This window comes from Marmota flaviventris, chromosome 2, assembly GCF_047511675.1.
Source record: "Marmota flaviventris isolate mMarFla1 chromosome 2, mMarFla1.hap1, whole genome shotgun sequence".
NCBI lineage: Eukaryota > Metazoa > Chordata > Mammalia > Rodentia > Sciuridae > Marmota > Marmota flaviventris.
The window spans coordinates 120855408-120876434 of record NC_092499.1 but is presented as its reverse complement, the minus strand read 5'-3'; the positions used below and the strand labels follow the sequence as shown (position 1 = coordinate 120876434).

The window sequence follows — 21027 nt, the reverse complement described above, 5'->3', positions numbered from 1 at the left end:
ATATCATGACCTCTTCCCTTATAATAAGAAAAGAAACCAACTCTACTTTGAAAATTAAGAGGGGAGTCCTAACTGAACAATGTAAATAAAGTACTCTTGTCGAAAGTGTAAATAATACTAGAAAACCATAAATTTTCACTTATTTTTAAATGTAATATTTCTACAATACTTTATATATCACACTGGGGAGTGATACTGGCCAAATTACATTGTTATATTGTACACATGTACAAATATGCAACAACAAATCCCATTATGTACAAGTATAATGCATCAATTTTAAAAATGTGAAAAGAAAAACCCACAATGCTTCAAGAGTCATTCTAAGCACTTCTCAAATATTATCTCATTAAAAATGCTGAGATAAGTACTTACATTATCCCCATTTTACAGATAAGAAAACTGAGGTTAAAACAAAGACAATAATTTTCCCAACATTATACAGCTTGTAAGTGACAGATGTGAGATTCAACCCCAGAAAGTCTGGGTCCAAAAGCCATGCTCTTAACCACAATGCTATACTTACTCTCAGAAAGTAATATGCTCATGAGAGCTCTTAGTGAAACATTTAATAAAAATCTTCTAAAAACTGGCTGGGGGTGTAGTTCAGTGGTATAGTGCTTGCCTAGCATAAACAAGGCCATGGGTCCAATCTTTAGTACTTTAACAAAGAAAGAAACAGAGAAGAGAGAAATCTGCTAAAGAAATAAAAGGAAAAAATGAAGACAAGATAGTCCCAATACATGATTTTAAGTATACTGGAATACTTCCTATCAGTGTTTTTTTCTTGTTCACAAGGGATTTCTTTTCCTTTAATTAACATTCAACATATATAGTTCCTAGGAAATCAGAAACTGCAAAGGTACTAGTCTCTCAGGACTTTTAAATTAATTTAACACTAGTATATGTTTATGTGCCTGATATTCTAATTTTACCTTACAAACTATATAGTAGATGTAAGTATTACACCCATTTTACAAATGAGGAAATTGAAGCATAGTTTTAAAACTAACTTAAGGTCACACAGGTAGTAAATAGTTGAGCGGGGATTCAAATCCAGGCAGTTTGACACTTGAAATTAGATTTTTTTTTTTTTTAGTTGTTAATGGACCTTTATTTTATTCATTTAGCAGTGCTGAGAATTGAACCCAGTGCCTCATACATGCAAAGCAAGTGATCTACCACTAAGCCACAACCCCAAACCCTGAAATTAGAATTATTGACTACTCCTGGAGGGTAAGTTTATGAGCTACTCAAAAGTAGTATTATTTAGCTTAGCCTAAGATAGAGATGCTACCATACAGATGTGTTTTATTTTGTCTTAACTAACTTAGACAACTAAAGTTTTTAGTATCTTATGCTTTCTTGAACAAGCAAAATAAATCTTCATGTCCTATTTTATAAGGGTCAAGTATCTTAAGTGATTCCTTCACTCAGCAAACATTTGAGTATCTACTGTGTGACAGAGACCTTGCTAACAAGACATAATCTTAGCACTCAACACAAAGACTTGTCCCATTCAGCACAGGTTTCTCACAACTAATAAATTCAACACACTGGGACATAAGCATGGATAACAGCTTTGCCAACCATTCAGTGGTAGAACTGAAAAATTGAATACTGTGATTATCTGACCCTTATCCTACAAAGTAGATAAACCCCTTATTTTTCTTACAGTTTCTGAAGAGTATCTGACACCTAAGTAATTACTAGATAGGTGTTATTTGCCTGCCTCATGCTATACTACCTCTTAAAAGCTGGCAAAGAAAGCCTACCCATTTTTAGTACAAAGGAATTGAAATCTAAATGTTTTATTAAAACCTAGGTTTACTAGGTTACATGTTTAAATTACTTTAAAATTTTTTAAAATTATATTTGGGGTTGAACTTTAATAACTAAATGATAAATGTAATGTCTGAAAGGTATACTGTAAAAGAAGTAAATTTTTTAATTAAAAAAATAAGTACAAAAATTCATAGACAATGGGTGGTAAGGTCACTACTACTAGATATTACATGGCAACATCTGATTGTATCCTGTCTTAAATCAAATCCTATTGGTTGTGAAAAGGTGGCAGAAATCCAAAAGGTAAAATGTCAAGTACAACAGAAACATACTATTTAGTTCACCAAGTAGCCTAATTGATAACCAGGCATAATTATCAACCCAAGACCTTAAAATAGAAGGGGTAAGAAGAGAAGCAAAGCCAAAGTATGGAGGAACTTTCCTGGTTGGTAATTACTAGTGTGTACATGAAACCCCGACATGTTTCTTGGCTGACATATGCATTTGTCAGTGTTTAAATTTTGCTGGCACATGGCTGAGCTCATCTTTTTTTTTTAATTCTTTAGTTGTCAATGGACCTTTATTTTATTCATTTATATGTGCTGCTGAGAATCAAACCCAGGGCCTCACACATGCCAAGCAAGTGATGTACTACTGAGCAACAAGCCCAGTCCCCGAGCTCATCATTTCTTATGTCTGTGTCTTCTAGCAAGCTTCACTAGTACTTTATATCTGTATCATTATCTGGTATTTTCTCTTCTACCACTATTCTTTTTAACTCTATAATTTGCCCATGCTAGATTTTAAATTTGTAGAGGAAAGGAGCAAACATAGCTTAGTATCTTGCAAATAATAAGCACTGAATAAGTATTGACTAATGATGAATATGAAACCCACCCTACAACTCTATCCAGTTTTTATCACTATGCACAATTGCTCTTCATCTCTCTGACTAGAATGACCCATGGGTCAGTTCTTTTTTTTTCCTCCAGTACCGGAGATTGAAACTAAGAGTGCTTAACCACCGAGTCATATCCCCAGCCCTTTTTATTTTATTTTAAGACAGGGTCTCCCTAAGTTGCTTAGGCCCTCACTCAGTTACTTAGGCTGGCCTTTGGGATCCTCCTGCCTCAACCTCCTGAGTTGCTGGGATTATAAGCGTGCCCATGGTCAGTTCTTAAATCTTTTCTCTTAGCTACACTCACCCTCAGGTAACATGTACACTGACAACTCCCAAATGTATCCAGCCTAGACCATTCTCTCTATGTGCATATACTCAACTGCTGATTTGACATCTCTATAGCTTGTCTATTAGGTATCTCAAAACTTAATCACTCTGGAACAGAACTCTTGAATTCTCTCAGAAAACTGCTCTATCCTGAACCAATGTCAACTCTATCCTTTCAGTTGCTTAAACCAAAAAAAAAGAGAAGTCATGAGGTAATCCTGAACTCCTATCTTTTAATATTCATATCAATCTATCAGCAAACCTACCTGGATCAAAACATACCTAGTTAGAGTCAGAGATATCACCATGAATTCATGTTTATTTTCATATACAGAAATAGATGTGTTCTATGTGTACATGCATGTATGTATGTGTATAATTTGTTGTTGTTTTTCTCTGTAGCTCTGTTCACTGAGAAAGCCTAGAAGCAGTGATACTGCAGTAGCAATGACCATTCTTAGCATCATAAAGTAGCTTCAAAATATCATTCTCCAATAAAAAGAATCAGGGCTCCTTGAAGAAATAACTAATTCTAGGACTGGGGAAAGAACAACAGATGAGCTGAAGTATCTAGCAGTGCCAGAGAGTAAAGAAGTATGTACCTACCTAAATAAAGAATAAGAGCATATCAAAAAAACACAGAAGTCAACCTAAGAGCTTCCATTGGCCAAAGTCAAAGTAAATTGGGCAACAAATAAATAATGATAGCTAGGTGGAGTGGCGCACACTTATAATCCCAATAACTCAGCAGACTGAGGCAGGAGGTTCACAAGTTCAAAGCTAGCCTCAAATTTAGCAACGTGGTGAGACCCTGTCTCAAAAAACATAAAAAGGACTGGGAATGTGACTTAGTGGTTAAGTGCCCTTGGGTTAAACCCCTGGTACCAAATAAATAAATAATGTATAAATTTATAACCCTAAGAACAAAACAAGTACCCATGAATTTGAACTGACAGAAATGACTAGAAACATAAAGAACAAACCTTCCTTACAGAAGAATTCCAATTAATAAATTTAAAATGAATAAGAGAAATTTTAAAAATAAGTTTAAAATACCATAGCAATAACTACTGCAAGCAAGATATACTGATGAATGCTACAATTAGTGGGCAGAAATAGGACACCGGCAAAAGTCTCAAGTATCTCTCCCCAAACATTTACCAGCTACTGTGGAAGTTTTAATATATGTCCACAAATTCTTTGATACTCCTCCCTCTAGGAAATAAAGTTTAATGCCCCTCCCCTTGAATGTAGGCTGGACTTGGTAAATTGCTTCTCATGACCAGAGTATGTAAAGGAAAAATAGTAATTTTTACAGAGGAGAAACTACTTTAACGAAGTGCTGATGTTATTTGATAGCATGTGCCTCTCATATGATGTGATAAGAAGTGCATTGCACCTCCGTCGTCATCTTCCCCAAAATCTATAACCCTGGTGTAATGAGAAAGCATCATACAAACCTAAATTGAAGAATATCTGCAAAATACCTAATCATACTCTTAAAAAAAAAAAAAAAAACAGACCCGCCAAACATAATAGCACATGCCTCGAATCTCAGAGACTTTGGGAGGCCGAAGCAGGAGGATTGCAAATTCCAGGACAGACATGACAATTTAGCAAGATCCTCTTTCAAAATTGAAAAAAAGAAAGAAAGAAAGAAAAGGCCAGTAATGTGGCTCATCATAGAATGCCTCTGGATTTGATCTCTATTAAAAAAAAAAATGGAGGAGGGGGAGAAGGAGGGAGAGAGGAAGAGAAGGAAGGGGAGGAAGAGGAGGAAAAAGGAAGAAGAGAAAGAGAAGGAGGATAAGAAAGAATGAAGAAAGAGGGGGAAGAGGAAGAGGAGGAGAAGTAGGAGGAGGGCAACAGTGGTGGCATCACACTGAAAGAGAAAAGATATCCTGGTTTAGGTAATGGAATGGGAAAGGGACATGAGTAAAAAAACTAGTGAAATACAATTAAAAAGTCTGAAATTTGCTTGAAGAATTGTTCTTAGCATAATAAATTTGCTGTGATTACAGATGTCAACATTAAAGGAAACGGATTCAATCTCTATTACAAAAAAAAAAAAAAAAAAAAAAAAATGGAGAAGGGGGAGGGTGAAAGGTATATGGCAGTAGTTCCTGAGAGCAATTTTGCCTCCCCAATGTCTGGATATAGTTCTAACTGTCACAACTGGGGAGATGACACTGGCATCTAGTGAAAAGAATCCAGGAATGCTGCTTAACTCCTATAATACATGGACAAGCCCCAAAACAAAGGATTATCTGATCGAAAATTTCAATAGTGCTGAGGCTGAGAAACACTGATATAGGTATTATGGATTGAACCTAGGATCTCGTGTGCCAGGCAAGTCTTCCACTTAGGCGCTGCCACTGCTTTTTTTTTTTTTTTTTTTTTTTTTTTTTTTGAAACAGGGTTCTCACTAAGCAACACAGACTAGTCTCAAACTTGTAATCCTTACGCCTCAGCCTCCCAAGTAACCAGAATTGCAGGCATATACCACTGTGCCCAGCTCAAAAACAAAGTTTTTAAAAGCATAAATCTAATCACCTCATTCCTCTGCTCAAAACCCTGTAATGGTTCCCATCTCACAAAGTAAAAACTCGAGTCCTTGCAATGGCCAACAGGCACTATGCAATCTGGATCCCGTTATTTTTCAGACCTTATCTTGTTCTACTCTTCTCCTATTCATACCAGTCCTGGCACACTGACCTCCTAAAACTGGGGATGCAGCGAGCATGCTTCTGCTTCAGGGCCTATGCAAAAGGTTGCTTCTACGTAGTGTGATCCCTTATCTCCTTCAAGTTTTTGCGCTCTTCAAGTCCTTCCCAGACATCATCCTTATAAATACACATACTCCTTGGCATTCCTGTCCCCCTTTGCTTGCTTCATTTTTCTCTACAGCACTATCACCTTCTCATATCCTATAAGAGTAACATATGTTTGTCTCTTTGGTTCACTATTGTAACCTCTGAAAGTAGAACAACACCTGGCACATACTTGATATTCAACAAACATTTGTTAAAAATTATAAATTATATTTAAACATTTGTTAAAAATTATAAATTATATCAGAAATTATAAATTATATGTCAGTATCTTTCTACTACTTGTCATCATTACCATATTTCTATTTTATCTTACTTGAGAAGGCTATGATTTGGAGAAAAAAAGATAGGCTTTGGATCCCTGGTTTCATCACTTGATAGTGTGTGTGTGTGTGTGTGTGTGTGTGTGTGTGTATGTGTATGTGTATATGATGTTATTTAACCTCTCTAATCCACAGTTTCTCCATCTAAAAGGGAATGACAAAGGGGAGAATATAAGGAAAACAGTTAGCATTAGGATTAGAAATAAGGTATTCAAGGGTATAATATATAACAGGTACTCCATAACTAGGAGCTATTATTATTATTCCTCCTCACTAGCTCTTCAGTTTCACACTGGCCTCCAGTCTTTCATATCCTTCATTTTCTTCCAATCAGATCACCCTTTCTAGCTATTCTGCTCATGACCCAATTGGATTCCAGTTCTTTCATTAGAGTCAGAATCCTAAATATTATTAATTCTCCCTCAGGTATCTCTACCAAACAGACATCTGCAAAGCACTGTATACCAGCCTGGGGTCTGGAATTGACCATCAAGGTTTGAAACCCAGAGATTCAATTTGCAAACAAGGACAGTAACAATATAGAATTCTTGTTAGTATTAAATAGCTTCTTCAGGTATAGTTCTTCAAAGCTTCTTCAGTTTTCTAGTCATGTGTCTATCTGCCTCTCTACTCCCCACCCCAAACTCACTGCTTCCTGAAAAGTAAGATTACCTCCCACTCAAGGTCAATTTCTCTACCCATGCCCTAGATCTCATCCCCTCCTACTGCTTCCAAATCACTGCCATCAATCACTATCCACCCCTCATCACTCACTCACACACACATATATATACATTCATCATTCTCATTCATTTTCTCCCAGGTGTGCACTGTCCCTCTCTTGCTCTCTTCCTCCCTCCTTCCTTCAATTTCTCCTCTCCTTTGGTTCCTTGCAGCCATGTGCAAGCATGCCCAAGATGCTCTTACTTTAAATTTTAAAAGAAACAAAATGAATAAATCAAACTTCCCTAAAGCCCCCGCATCTCCCTCTCTTCTTACACTTCCCTTTGGAGTCCTTTGTTGAAAACACTGTATCCCTCTCAATTAGCTACACTTTCAGCTGTCATTCACTCTTCAACCTCCTCAATGCCATTACAATGTAGCTAACTGCTCCAGCTGAAGTTACATTAAGACATCTTAATCTCCAAGTCTCAGAGGCTTTATTCAGTCTTTATCTTACTTGTCCTTTTCAGAGGAGGATAGAGTGTTGACCAGTCTTAGTCCTTGAAATATTCTCCCTCCCTCAGTTTCTGACAAATCCCTGTTTCCTTTTTTCATCTTTGGTCTCTCTGTCATAGATGGTTGGCTTCTTTTCAGTTGCTGGTCCCATCTACCTAGCAGTTCACAACATAATTGTGGGAATCATCTGAAATCTTCTCTTTCTCAATTCTATAATCTGATTAATCATCTTATCTCATTGATAATACTTCCTGAATCTCTCATCTATCCCCCCCACCCCCGACACACATCCCTCATCATCTCTCAGCTTTCTAACTGGTCTTCTAGTTTTGCCCCTCTCTAATCTAGCTTTCCCTTCTATGCCAAAATGACAAGTGTAAAACACAAATCTCATTGTTTCACAGCATGTCTTTTCTTTTTCTTCTTCCTTTTCTTTTTTTTTTTTTTTTAACTAAATCCTCAGAGCCTTCAAGGTGAAGTTAAAATACTCAAACCTTATTCCCAAACAGTGATTTGGCATATTACTTCATTTGCCCCATTCTAAAGGTGTACTTTTCACATGCATACATGAATATAGCTAATACAAACTGAAATGCGTTGTAAGTATAAAACACAAACCAGATTCTGAAGATGTAGTATGAAAAAGGGAATGCCAAATATGTCTTTATCACTGTTCCATTTTGATTATATGTTGAAATTACAATGTTTTGATATATCAAGTTAAATTATATTGTAAAAATTCATTTTAACCTTTTAAAATCTGGTTACTAGGGGCGGGGTTGTGGCTCAGTGGTACAGCACTTGCCTAGCATGCATGAGGCACTGGGTTCGATCCCCAGCACCACATAAAAATAAAAACAAATAAAATAAAGGTATTATGTCCATCTAAAACTAAAATAATAATAATAATAAAATATGGTTACTAGAAATTTGAAGATTATATATGTGACATATTTGTGGCTTGTATTTCAAAAATGACAACACTGGTGTACAATGTATTTTCCCTCTTTCTGAACCTAATTAATTTATACATTATTCAAGATCGGCTCAGATAACCCTCTAAATTTCAGGACATCCTCTGGCCACCAAGAATCCAAGTCTGTCAGCTACTCTCCTCCATGCTTCTATTCGTGAGAACCTATATAAAACACACCAAAATGTAATTATTGGTTATCAGCTATCTTCTCCTCCCAAACTCTAAACTCCTTGCAGATGAAATAAATAAATAAATAACACTGTACGGATATTCGGGTTCTACCACCATGCCTTGAACTTAAAAGGCACTCAAACATTTGTCAGAAAATGAGAACTACATATTCCTAACCTGGGAGTTAACAGAATTTCTAGTTCTCCAAGGAAAACCAACCAGCAGGGAAGGAGTCTAAAACTTACCAGGAGATCTAGTAATAAAAGGACTGGGGCATGGGGTGTAAGAAGTAGGAATCCTACTAAAGAAATCAGCAAATGACAAAGCTCATCACACACACCTGCCTCTTACAGTGAAACTAGGAATTTGCAACAGTGATATAGAGCCTTGAACCCACAGTCAGCATGCCAGGGGCTACAGTTTGATTCCTAAATTGTTTAGCAACCCATCCAACAAAAGACTATGATTTGGCAGGTTTCAACACAAACAGCTAGAGCCCAACACCTGTTCCATTTAAACAGCACATCATTACAGTTAAAAACAACAAATCTCTCTCATGAAGCAAATGCTAATCTCATGATGCTTCACCATGGAGCAATTTAGAAGAGTTATATTATATGAAATGTGCCAAAGCATGAATTTATGGCTGATGCTTATTTGGCAAATATGGTTGGCACTGCTAGATGTTGAAAAGCATGTATGCAAATAAGCAAATAAAAGTTTTTAAGCTCTTAGACTTAAATATTTACATTACCATAAATGTACAAAGATAAATGTTTATATGACTACACATATAATGCATTTCAGGAACACACTTTTTAATGTGATTGTTAGGAAACAGTTATGAAGTGGTATTATTTCTTTATGGGCCTCAGGCTAGGCTCTTAAAAAATGAATTCTGACAGAATGTTAATGGGGTACAAACATAATCCTGGAAATTTCTCTGCACTATCACTGGGCAAAATAAATAGTAATAGAATCATAATAGTTCAAAGCAATCTTATCTTTTCCTTTCACCAAAACACTTCTCTTCCAACCCTGGAAACCAGCCAAACATAAATGTTAGCCCCTAAATGGGGAGTTGGGAGGAGGAAGACCATGCATCAAAAAGCTTTAAAGAAAATAATCTGACATTTCTCCCCCACCATTTTATAGTCATGTTAATCTCCAAAACAAAGACATGATAAAATATTTTCTCCTCTTCCCCTTTGACATCTATGGGAAGGGGATGTTTGTTTTTTCACATAGTTTGTGAATTGGTCATAGCCAAAACTAACTAGCAATGGTATGAGTTCTCTTTCCATTATTAACTGTTAATCTCTGTGCTGAAGCTATTAACTTCCATCTTTGAAGCCAAAAGAAAATGTACCATACCTGCCGTTATAGTTTACTAAATGAGCCACCAAAGAGAAGAATTGCCAAGCACTTTGGCAAGTAATTAGGGTAGTCAGTGAAGTGAGCAATCTAGAAATGCTGAGATTAAAGTAGAAGCCATCATGAAATGAGTATCCAAGATTGCTCTTGGAAAGTTTTACCCTTGTGGATAATTGACTTTTTTTTTTTTTCACTTTCGCACTGCAGAGAGCTATACCTATTACTACATCACTTCGTTTATGGGGGGGGGGGGGGGGAAGAATGCTGTGGCTGAACAAAAATCTGTAGGTAGGCCCCAAAACAGAATCCTCAAAGCAATACCAATTCAGGTGAAAAGCTGTTCACGTACATCACCCAACGACCTAAAAATAGACTTTTATGTAAGCCTCGGAGTATTTAATTCAACATATAATCTTGCCACATTCAATAAAGGCAGAAGAAAAATCTATGCAGTTTTCTATAGTAAGGCCAATAAACATGAAATCATAGTTTTCCTCTAACTCATCACTATCCTTTCAACGCCAGTCTTCCAATAACTTCATTCCACAGCTCTGTTTCCTAAACTTGGTTCTCCCAAAACAAGGATTGCAGAAGTAACATTTAAAGGAAGGGAGCCTCTCTCTCCTGTTGCTGTCAGCAGTCTTTAGTCAAAGGAGGCAAAGAAGGAAAAAAACAAAATCAAGCACTCGGACCGATGGTGCACAGGATAGGGAAAGGGAAAGGGGATGGACGCGGTTCAGACAGCAAGTCCTCTTTTAAGGAGAAAAGTTTCATGAACCAATGAGTCGAAGGGCAAAGAAGAAACAAACTGACCAACCGAACCACTGAACCCTCTCTCAGCAAGCCTTCATGAAAGGGGCTCACCAGCTACAGCGTGAAGTGAGCAGACAGAAAGCCACCAGGTCCTGACGCTGCTGGCGAGGCTAAGCCGGATCCTCCCGGGTTTGGGAGCGGGATGATGGTGTAGACTTCGCAGGAGCGAGAGAAGCTCTTCCTGCCCCAGCCTCACCGAGTCCAGCTCCTCCAGGCTTCACTTTCCCCGGCAGCTTCCCAGCCGCGCCCGGGGGCGTCCGTCACCAGGTCCCAACTTTCCCTCCTCTGGGGGGCGCCGCGCTACCGGGGCCGCCGCCGCCACAGCTAAGGGAGGGGGCTGGGATGGCGGGGGGCGCGAGGGGGCGCGCGGCGCCGGCGGGGCGCGGGGGTGGCCGGGTCTTGAGAGCCCGCTCCCGGCAGGACGCACCGGCCTCCGGAGCCCCCACGGCGCCGCCCTGCCTGCATTCCCCCAGATCAGCACCCTCACCCCGCAACGACCCCGACCCCACCAACCCGAGCGTGAGGAGAAGGAAACCGAGGGGACGCGGGCAGCCCTGCCCCCGTTACCTGAGGGTCGCACACGCCGCTGCGGTGACCACCATTGCCGCCTGTCCCGTCCCCTTCCTGGTGATCGCGACCGTCGCCTCCGAGCAACTGACACTGACTAACAACAACTAACTAACTACTCGCCGTCGCCGAGTCCACCGCGCGCTCCCGGCCGCTTGCCGCCCGACCAGCCCACCAGCCTGCCCGCTCCTCCCAGCCCCGCGCGCCACCCTGCCGCGCGCACCCTTGCCCGCTGCGCTCCTCGAGGAGCGAGCACGCGCACGCGCATGCGGGTCCAACTCGCTCCCAATTCTCTCCTCAGTCTCGTGGGAGGAGTCGCCTCGAGGCCCTGCCCCTCTGCGTTCCAACCTCCCAGGGCGAGATGTACCGGGCGCCTGATTGGCTGAGGAAGGTGTGGCCAAAGAAAGAAGGCAGGACGAGTGGGACCTTGAGACGCGTGACAGGAAATTTGGGTTCAATTAAATGGTAAAGAAAAAGGGCAACGAAGTTTTAACCCATTGGGGTGTCGGATCCCCCTAGCTCACCAAGTCGTCTAATAGAGACTATGTGATTTCAAGGACTCCAGTACACAGTAATTACCAGTTTAATTCCCACTACCTATTAATAAAAAAACTTCATTTCCCATGAAGCTCCGCGAGTCTCACCTTACGTAATTACGTAGGCTTTCGCCGCACTGGAACAAAATAATCCCTTCATTTTTCTGAAGGTATCAGGAATAATATTTCACTTTTCTCCTTACCGGAACAATTTTAAATGTTACCACGTTAGGAGACGTTGCCTATAAGGCGGTTTTTAAGCGATTAGGTAAAGAGAAATAAAGGATGACAAAATAAAGTGCTGCGGAGGAATTTCTGTCAAGCTCTGAAACGACGGAGTGCGAAGAGTGAAGGCGATTGAGAGGGGCTGAGGGAATTGTCCTCTGTGCAAGGGACTTTCATTAGGCCCCAGCCCCTGCCTGCCCCTATCATCAGCAGGTCAGTAAGCAAGGCGAGCTTGGGGGTGGCTACAGTCGAGATGTCCTTCGCCCCTTGATGATCATCCCGCTTTTGCTGCTGTTATTGATTTATCTTGTTTTAAGGTTAACAGAATGGGGGCCTTACTTCCGGTTGGGGGAGGGGAGGAATGCTGTCATGGGGGAGGGGGAACATTACACTTCCTGTGAGAGTAGGATGGTGGTTTAGGGGTGTCCAACCCACTTCCCGTGCTGGTGAGGGCCTGGAAAGGTGGTGCTTGGTATTATTTGCAGAGATGTTATTTTAGAGCTTTGGGATTGTGTGTTATGTCAAAGTTAGGTTATTACACCAAGTTGTGCTGATCATCAGCCTCCAGGCAGAATTTTTGTGTTTGGTTTCCACTTGTAAGATGGAAAATTACCTCCCCAACAAAAGTTTCTTCAAAGAATTCGAAACCCCTTGTTAAAATTCTGTTACCCGATGGACATACTCTTTTGTGTGACTCATGCATTGCCCACCCCTGCTTCCCTACTCAAGTTCAACCTTGACTGAGTGAGATACAGTGTTCTCTGCCATAACCATGCAACAGAAACTCCGTATATATTCCTTGAAGGAGGTTTACCAAAGAACTGAATATCTCACAGTATGGGACATTTTCATTTTAGCGGGGGAGGGGGGGGGGGAAGTATACTGAAGTACTCAAATTTGATGTTACTTAAATTGACATAATTGGTATCTTTCGTTCTTAGACCTGTTGATTTGGGGCTACAGGTTTTGCCCTGTGCCTGAGAACAACTTCCTCAGCCTTAAAAATTCTATGAGCCAGTGTGATGACTCTCCTGAAATCCCAAGGACTCAGGAAGCTGAGGCAGAAGGATCAAAAGTTCAAAGCCAGCTTCAACAACTTAGTGAGGCCCTAAACAACTTGGTGAGACCCTGTCTCCAAATAAAATATTAAAAGGACTGGGGATGTGGCTCAGCGTCTAAGTGTCCCTGGGTTCAATCCCCAGTACAAAAAAAAAAAACTATGTAGTTTAAATGTAGTTGCTGTGAAAGTTGTATTTTAATACAGTTTTCCCTTTGTGATTTAAAAAAATTTGGCACTGATTTAAGAAATGATACCTATTCTTTGCAATTTTAAAGCATGTTGAAATGGTCATGACCTCAGCTTACATTTTAAGGAGAAAATGGCTCACAAAAGATAAAAGACGAATAAGAAAAAACTATTTGCCTATATTCTCTATTGTATATAATAAACTATATAGGAGGTGATAATGAACACCCAACAATTTTGATTCCTTGACTTCTCTTGTCAAGTACCAATACTTGATGTATGTACTGGAAGGTATCAGTCTTTTTGGAGCTTGCTTTGTGAAATCACAGCACTTCTTTGGTATTTTAGGACATCTGTGAAGAAAACCTAGAACTGTAATGCCTTTCAAGAATTTTTAAAATAATAAGGCCAATGTGTTTTTTTTCCTTTGGGATTGTTACACAGTAACCACAAATATTGCAATTATTTGAATTCTAGTTCTTTTAAAAAGCTATTTGGTTTGGAGTTGGTTAGAAAATGTTTTAAATTAAATGTGAAAATTAAAATATTTTAACCCACAGACTTTTTTTTTAAAGTCAGTTTGATAGGCTCAGAATACCAGGTATAGTAAGTAGCACACACCTTTAATCCCAGCTACTTGGGATGCTCTGAAAGGAAGATTACAAGTTTGAGACCAGCCTGATCAATTTAGGCAGATGCCATCTCAAAGGGAAGTGGAGTGCTGGAGATGTAATAGCTTAGTGTTAGAACACCCTTGGGTTTAATCCCCGGTACCACAAAAAAAATTAATTAAACTAAAAATAGTAAAGGATAGGGTTTTAGCTCATTGATTGAGCACTTGCTTAGCACAGGAGGCCCTGAGTTCAATTCCCAGCCCTGAGTTCAATTCATATATATTATATATATATATATATATATATATATATATATATGGCTTTGTTTTTTTAAAATAGATCTGAAAGGACTATTGTGGTGTTGTGGCTTAGTGGTAGAGCACTCACCTAGCACGCGTGAGGCACTGGGTTCGATCCTCAGCATCATGTAAAAATGAAATAAAGATATTGTGTGTCCACCTACCACTAAAAAATAAATATTTTTTAAAAATAGGTCTGAAGGGCTGGGGTTGTGGCTCAGTGTTAGAGCGCTAGTCTTGCATGTGTGAGGCACTGGGTTCAATCCTCAGCACCACATAAAGATAAATAAATAGGGCTGGGGATGTGGCTCAAGCGGTGGTGTGCTCCCCTGGCATGTATGCGGCCCGGGTTGGATCCTCAGCACCACATACAAACAATGATGTTGTGTCCGCCAAAAACTGAAAAATAAATATTGAAATTCTCTCTCTTCTCTCTCTCTCTCTCTCTCTCTCTCTCTCTCTCTCTCTCTGTCTCTCTCTTAAAAAAAAAGATAAATAAATAAAGGTAATGTGTCCATATAATTTAAAAATTAAAAAAAAAAAATACATCTGAGGCCCTAAAATCAAGTATCTTTTGAAAGACCACACAATTGCTGCAGTGATTGAAAAGGCAAGGCAAAATAATGTCTGTTATTACTAAAAGATGGTTAGAGGTGTGTAGACTGCCCCTAGTATGTATTGATTCATTAGAAATCATTCACTGTCTTCTATATTAGTGTAATATAGAAGAAAACATAGTCACCCTGACAAAATAAACTATAATAATCAGAATTCTTGAAGTGTGGAAAGATTGTAGAACTAAATGAAAAAGAGAAAATGATGTTAAAATATTGATTGAGATGCTCTAGTACTGCCTTTTGGAAATGTCTTTGGAAAGCAAAGGAGTTTATTAAATTGGTTCTCATGATTTTCCATGGAAGAAATGCGGTAGACTAGAAAGAAGAAAAATTACTGCAGCTGAAAGACTTAAGTGGCTTGAAGTACTACTGAATGTTAAGAAGAAAGCCATATATAAAGTACATATCTGGAAGAAGATGTTTTGTGATAAGTGACAGTTACTCATGGGTTCTTCAAAGAAGAAATATTAGAAAAGCTTGTGAAAAATAGGGAAAGTCTATGGAACCCGTTTGTATTCTTTTTACAAAGGTGTTTCTGTGAAGAGGCTTGCTGTCTTCCAGAGGTGTGTTGTTGTTTCTTACTGTCCTTTGCAGCATTTTCATTGCACCTTCCCTTAGAAACAGAGTGTCAAATCAGATTTTTGTAAGTATACTCTGTTATTTCTTTGAGTTAATGAATTAGAGATTTTCATTCTGTGACTTCTCATCTATAATAAAGAAATTATTGATATTTTTAGGGCACTTAAATTAGATAACCATTGTCTTTTCCAAAAGCAGTCATTGGATACACTGTTGAGAGCAGTTAGAAGTCTTAAAACTCTAGATTCCATCTCACTGAAATTTGATTATCTGCAGAGAACTTATACATAATACAAAAGTGTCTTCTCATTGTTCTGTCTGCCTACTCTGTAAAATCATGCTAATATTTTACATCTTACTGCTTTCTCACTTGATGTTTTGGTAACAATTAGTTTTTTGTTTGGGCCATGGAGTTGAGAGAGTTAAAGGGAGTATCTTAACAACCTTAATGTTTCTCCCTACCCCCACCCCTGTGCCACACTAGGAATTGAACCCAGAGGCATTTTACCGCTATGCTACAACCCCAGCTCTTTTTATTTTTTATTTCAGCCAGGGTCTTGCTAAGTTTGGCCTCAAACTTATATTCCTCCTCCCTCGGGTGTGCACCACCTCACTCAGCATTAAATGGTTTTTAAACTTATTGCTCTGCCCCCTTTATTTCAAGGATCTCAAGGGTATGCAAATAAGAATTCCCATCCATGACTTTTCATTATTTCAACAAAAATTGAGTGCCTACTGTGTGCCAGTCACTGTTACTGGGACTCAAATACAATATTATAGACAAATATCCATATTCTTTTGGAGTTTGTTTCCTGATAGTTTACAAGTCAAAATTAGAATTTTGTTCCCTCACTATTCCTAAATGAGATCTATTTTGAAATCATTGTTCATCTTGGATCAAGATGCCGCTGTTACAGCTCAGTGGTAGAATGCTTGCGTAGCACGTGTGAGGCCCTGGGTTCCTGTCTCAGCATCGCATATAAATAAATAAAATAAAGGCCCATTGACAACTGGAAAAATAATAAAAGGAAAAAAGAATTTTAAAAAAATGCAGCCGTGGCCTAGCATGATAGTGCACACCTGTAATCCCAGCAGCTCAGGAGCCTGAGGCAGGAGGATCGTAAGTTCAAAGCCAGCCTCAGGAAAAGCAAGGTGCTAAGCAACTCAGTGAGACCCTGTCTCTAAATAAAATACAAAATAGGGCTGGGGATGTGGCTCAGTGTTCAAGTGCCCCTGAGTTCAATCCCTGGTACCCAAAAGAAAAAAATGCATCTATGAATTTGATTTTTGATCGCAGTCTCTAAGTCATTTTAAACCCAGCTTGGAATATTTCAGCCCAATTTTTCTCCGGACCATATAAACTCCTGGGTTAAGGATTCAGCCCTTTCATTGACACATGCATCATGATTCTAGCTTCCCTTGTACTATATAAACAAGTAAGAATGAACAGTGGGGAAAATAGGGAATCGGGCAGGCCTAGATTCAAAACTGGTTTTTACATTTTACTAGCGTGGTAACTTTAAGCAATTTACTTAATCTCCCTGGGCCTCAGTTTACCTAAATTTAAATGGGGGGAGGGTGGTAAAACAAAAATACGTAAATCACCTGGTTCAATTCAAATGCTAGGAAGTTAGTAAATGCTATTATTTTACCCTTACTCTTACTTTGGCTATTCTGGCTATTGGGATTTGCCCACTTTTCTGATGGGTTTTTTGGGGGGTGCTTTTGTTTGTTTGTTTTCCTCCTCCTCTTGCAGTATTAGGGATTAAATCCGGGGCCTTGAGCATGCTAGGTAAGCACTTTTACCACTGAGCTTCTTCCCCAGGCCCTTCCCCCATGTCTTTGAAGCCTTATTTATTCCAAAAACATGAAATACATTGTTAGGCTCATTGAGAGTCTGGATTGTCCTTCTATCAGCTCTGGGTTCTCCTTCTATCAGCATGTTCACCTAGTTGTCAAGATTTTGTTTGTTTCTTGTGGGAAGAAGAAAGCACTAATTTCCAATGATTAGTTTAGAAAATATACATAATAGAAAAGTTTCAAGAAAAAAGCCATCACTAAAATAATTTGAATTGTTACAAGAAGACTTTCAACTGATTTTCTTAAATCTGTTTAAATACAAGCCCTTTTATACTATGACCATATCTTTATTTACCCTCTAAACATTGCAAATTGGATGATCTCTGGAAAAAAAAAAATGCTGTACTACACCTAGTCTGTCTATCTATCTTTGCTCGTATTATCCTCTGCCTGAAATACTTCTTTTTCTGGAAAACCCCATCTATCAAAATGCCACATTTGAAGCTCTTTCTCAAGTACCACCTTCAAGAAATATTTTCTGATATTGGGCCTCTTTCCACTCTGACAAATCCATCCTTCGATCCTTTAGAGCATTTTGTACCTTTCTTACTGTATTTAATATCCAGTGCTCCTGTTGTTTATTTTTGTTGTTGTTATTGTTATATGTAGATATTATTTCTTCCCATATAAGTTGCAGACTATCTTATTCTTCTCTGTATCTGCTGTCATTTCTGGCACAATTCCATTCACAACATAGGCATTCAGCAAATATTTGTGGAGTTGAACTCGCACTTGGAATGATGAAGCTAATAAAGAACTTATGTCCACCACATTTATGTTCAGGATCCAGCACAATGGCCAGCCTAAAATAGACACTTAAATACCTGGAGAATGGAAGAGTGACCACGTCCTCCTTCTCTCCTTTGTGAACATTCTAAGGTGTTAATGTTAGTATTCATCTATTCAACACCTGCTCTGTGATCAGAACTACGACAGCTGATCCTTGTCTTCAGTTTATTTGAAATAAGAGTTTTAACTAACATGTAAACTATGAAGAGTCAGATGTTTGAGTAAGGGTGGGATGGGGAGATCAGTACGGAGTAGTTTGTATTCTGAGAGACATCCCCAGCTATCTACCTCAGAAATCAAATAAATTTTTTTCTTATTTATTTTTGTTGTTGTTGTTGTTGTAGATGGACACAATACCTTTATTTTATTTATTTATTTTTTTAATGTGGTGCTGAGGATCGAACCCAGTGCCTCACACATGCCAGACGAGCATTATACCACTGAGCCACAACCCTAGCCCCCCCCAAATAGATTTTGATATCAAGTATTTGGATATTTGTATTTTCATTCCTAGTTATATATCTAAGAGAATTGAACGTGTTCACAACAAAAACCTGTATGCATATGTTTGTAGCAGCATTTTTCTGAATAGGCAAAAAAAATTCAAACTCACATATCCATCAGTTGATGAATGAATAAACAAAAGGTAATATGGCTAGTCACTGGAATATTATTCAGTGATAAAAAGGAATAAAATAGTGATGATGCTATATTAACATGGATGAAGCTCAAAAACATTACAGTGAAAGAAAATGGACACAATGAATTGCTTTATGTATGGTCCCATTTATATGATATGTCTAGAATAAGCAGATCCATACAGGGAGTGACTGCTAAGTGGATAGGAGGTTCCTTCCGGAGGTTAAAATTATTCTGGAATTACATAGCAATGATGGTTGCACAAACTTGAATACTGGTATTCTAAAAACCCATGTACTATACACAGATATTAAATTTTTCTAAAAAACAGAGACTTTAATAGTGAAGAATTTTGGATGGGACTGGGAGGAAGCAGAGATGTGAAAGCAAGGGAGTGATAATTCTTTCTCATCTTCTAGAGGGAAGTAGAAATGGTTAAGTATAGGGCTAGAGGCATATTAAAGATGGATGTGAAGATAGCTTACAACTATCCTTTGTCTTAAGGAAGCAGGCAGTAAGGTGAATGGTTAGACTATGAGGGTGTTAACACCACTGAACAAGGACATCTTCTGAACAAGGACATCTTCCTATCCTTCCTCCCTCTCCTCCCTTCCTTTCTTCCTTCCGTGAGATCTCAGGATATTGCCCCACCCTGAACTCCCAATCCTCCTACCTCAGGCTCTTGTGTAGGTGGAATTAACTGGCTCAATTTCTTCTTCAATAGGTCAAGGATGCGGTATAAAGGCTGTTGAGTTTCTGTATAAAGGTCAAGTGAGTTCAGAGGGTGAAATTATCATAAGATATACTAGAGAAGATGGGAGAACAGAGATACTAGACAAAGATATTCTGATTCTAAAACCATCCACAGATGATTGAAATAGATAAATCTTAATGGAAAAGAACCAAGAGCAGTGATTTGGAAAAGTTAGCATAAATAAAATATTCATTTGAAGAAATACTTAAGTGCCTTTTATGTGCCAGGCACTATTAAATAAAACTATAACTCTTTTCCTTATTTGAATTATGTTCTTAGGATAGTCATGAGTAGGACTATTGGTTCAAAGGTCTGGGCGTGTTATAGTTCTCAATATTAAATATACCTATATAATATAAATATACCTATGAAATATAAATAAATATAATAGGTAAAATAAATATACCTATATAATAATAAAAATACCTATTTTTTCCTAAAAGGTGGTTCAGATTTTTTATGACACCAACAACAACAATATGTTGTTTTCACCACAACTTTACAGCAACATTTTTTGAGTAACTGAATAGGCATAAAATCATTTTTAACTTTGGTACCTGTTTTTAACATGTGTTTCCATACAATAACCTGCATCTGTGGGAACATGAATGAATGCAAAGCCTTTATATTTGCTTCCCCCAACTAGAATGACTTTTCAAAATGTATAGATTTATGAAAACCTTAGAAATCAAACCATCCCCTAATTTTAATCTTCTCAGTGGTACTTTCCTTATTTTCTAAATGACATTCACATTTGAATCACATTTAACTGTAATTCCAATTCCCTTTTGGTTAGTAATATGCTAGGGGCTTCCATGTGTTACCTTTTTTTTTTTCCTTCCAGTGCTGGGGATTGAACCCAGAGCTTCATGCATGCCAGGCGAGCCCTCTACCTCTGAGCCACACCCCCAGCCCCCCACATGTTATCTTAAATCTAATAATTTGGCATTTTGCATATAAGAAAATTGAAGCTTAGAGAAATTAAGTCACTTGCCCAAAGTTGCAAGTGAAATATTTGATATGCAGATCCTTTGAGGCCATTGATGACTCTCTTAATTTATGATCCTTCAGTATCACAACTAAATTTACTGAGGGATAATGGAAATTGGAAAAACAATCTAGAATAGAACTTGAACAAATAAACTCTAAACTTATCTACTTATATAATGGAGTATTTAACAGAGATGGTTCTTGTTTTTTTTGTTTGTTTGTTTGTTTGTTTTTTAATATTTTGTAAGTTGTTGATAGATCTTTATTTTATTTATTTGTTTATATGTGGTGCTGAGAATCAGACCCAGTGCCACACACATGCTAAGCAAGTGCTCTACCATTGAGCCACAAACCCAGCCTGGTTCTTGGTTTTTATTGATTGATTTGATTTTCACTGGGAGGCTCTAGTGCATGGAGAGGAAGATCTTGGTAGTGTTAAGCCCACGTTTTTGAGGCTTTCTCTATTTTTCCCTGATAATCAGGTATACTGCCCCAAGGTCTATAATGAGAGCAAAGGGGAAAGAGGAAGGAAAGAAGTGGTGTAAAAGCAACTTTTGTTGAGTATAAAGAGTGATATTTCTCTTTTGTTTTGTTTTTGTTTTTGGTTAGCAGGGATTGAACTCAGGGTCACT

The 21027-nt window shown here is 38.4% G+C and overlaps 2 protein-coding genes across 10 annotated transcripts in view; one reads left to right on the top strand and one right to left on the bottom strand.

Moving 5' to 3' along the window:
• The window catches only part of Peak1 (pseudopodium enriched atypical kinase 1), a 271428-nt gene extending 260016 nt beyond the window's left edge, over positions 1 to 11412 (bottom strand). For all 8 annotated transcript variants that reach the window (XM_071608491.1, XM_071608484.1, XM_071608488.1 and 5 more), the window contains exon 1: positions 11248 to 11412. The gene's annotated coding sequence lies outside the window, so the exon portion shown is untranslated. The remainder of the gene's footprint in view (positions 1 to 11247) is intronic.
• Positions 11413 to 11921: 509 nt separating this feature from the next.
• The window catches only part of Hmg20a (high mobility group 20A), an 80244-nt gene continuing 71138 nt past the window's right edge, over positions 11922 to 21027 (top strand). For both annotated transcript variants that reach the window (XM_071608483.1, XM_027925724.2), the window contains exon 1: positions 11922 to 12221. The gene's annotated coding sequence lies outside the window, so the exon portion shown is untranslated. The remainder of the gene's footprint in view (positions 12222 to 21027) is intronic.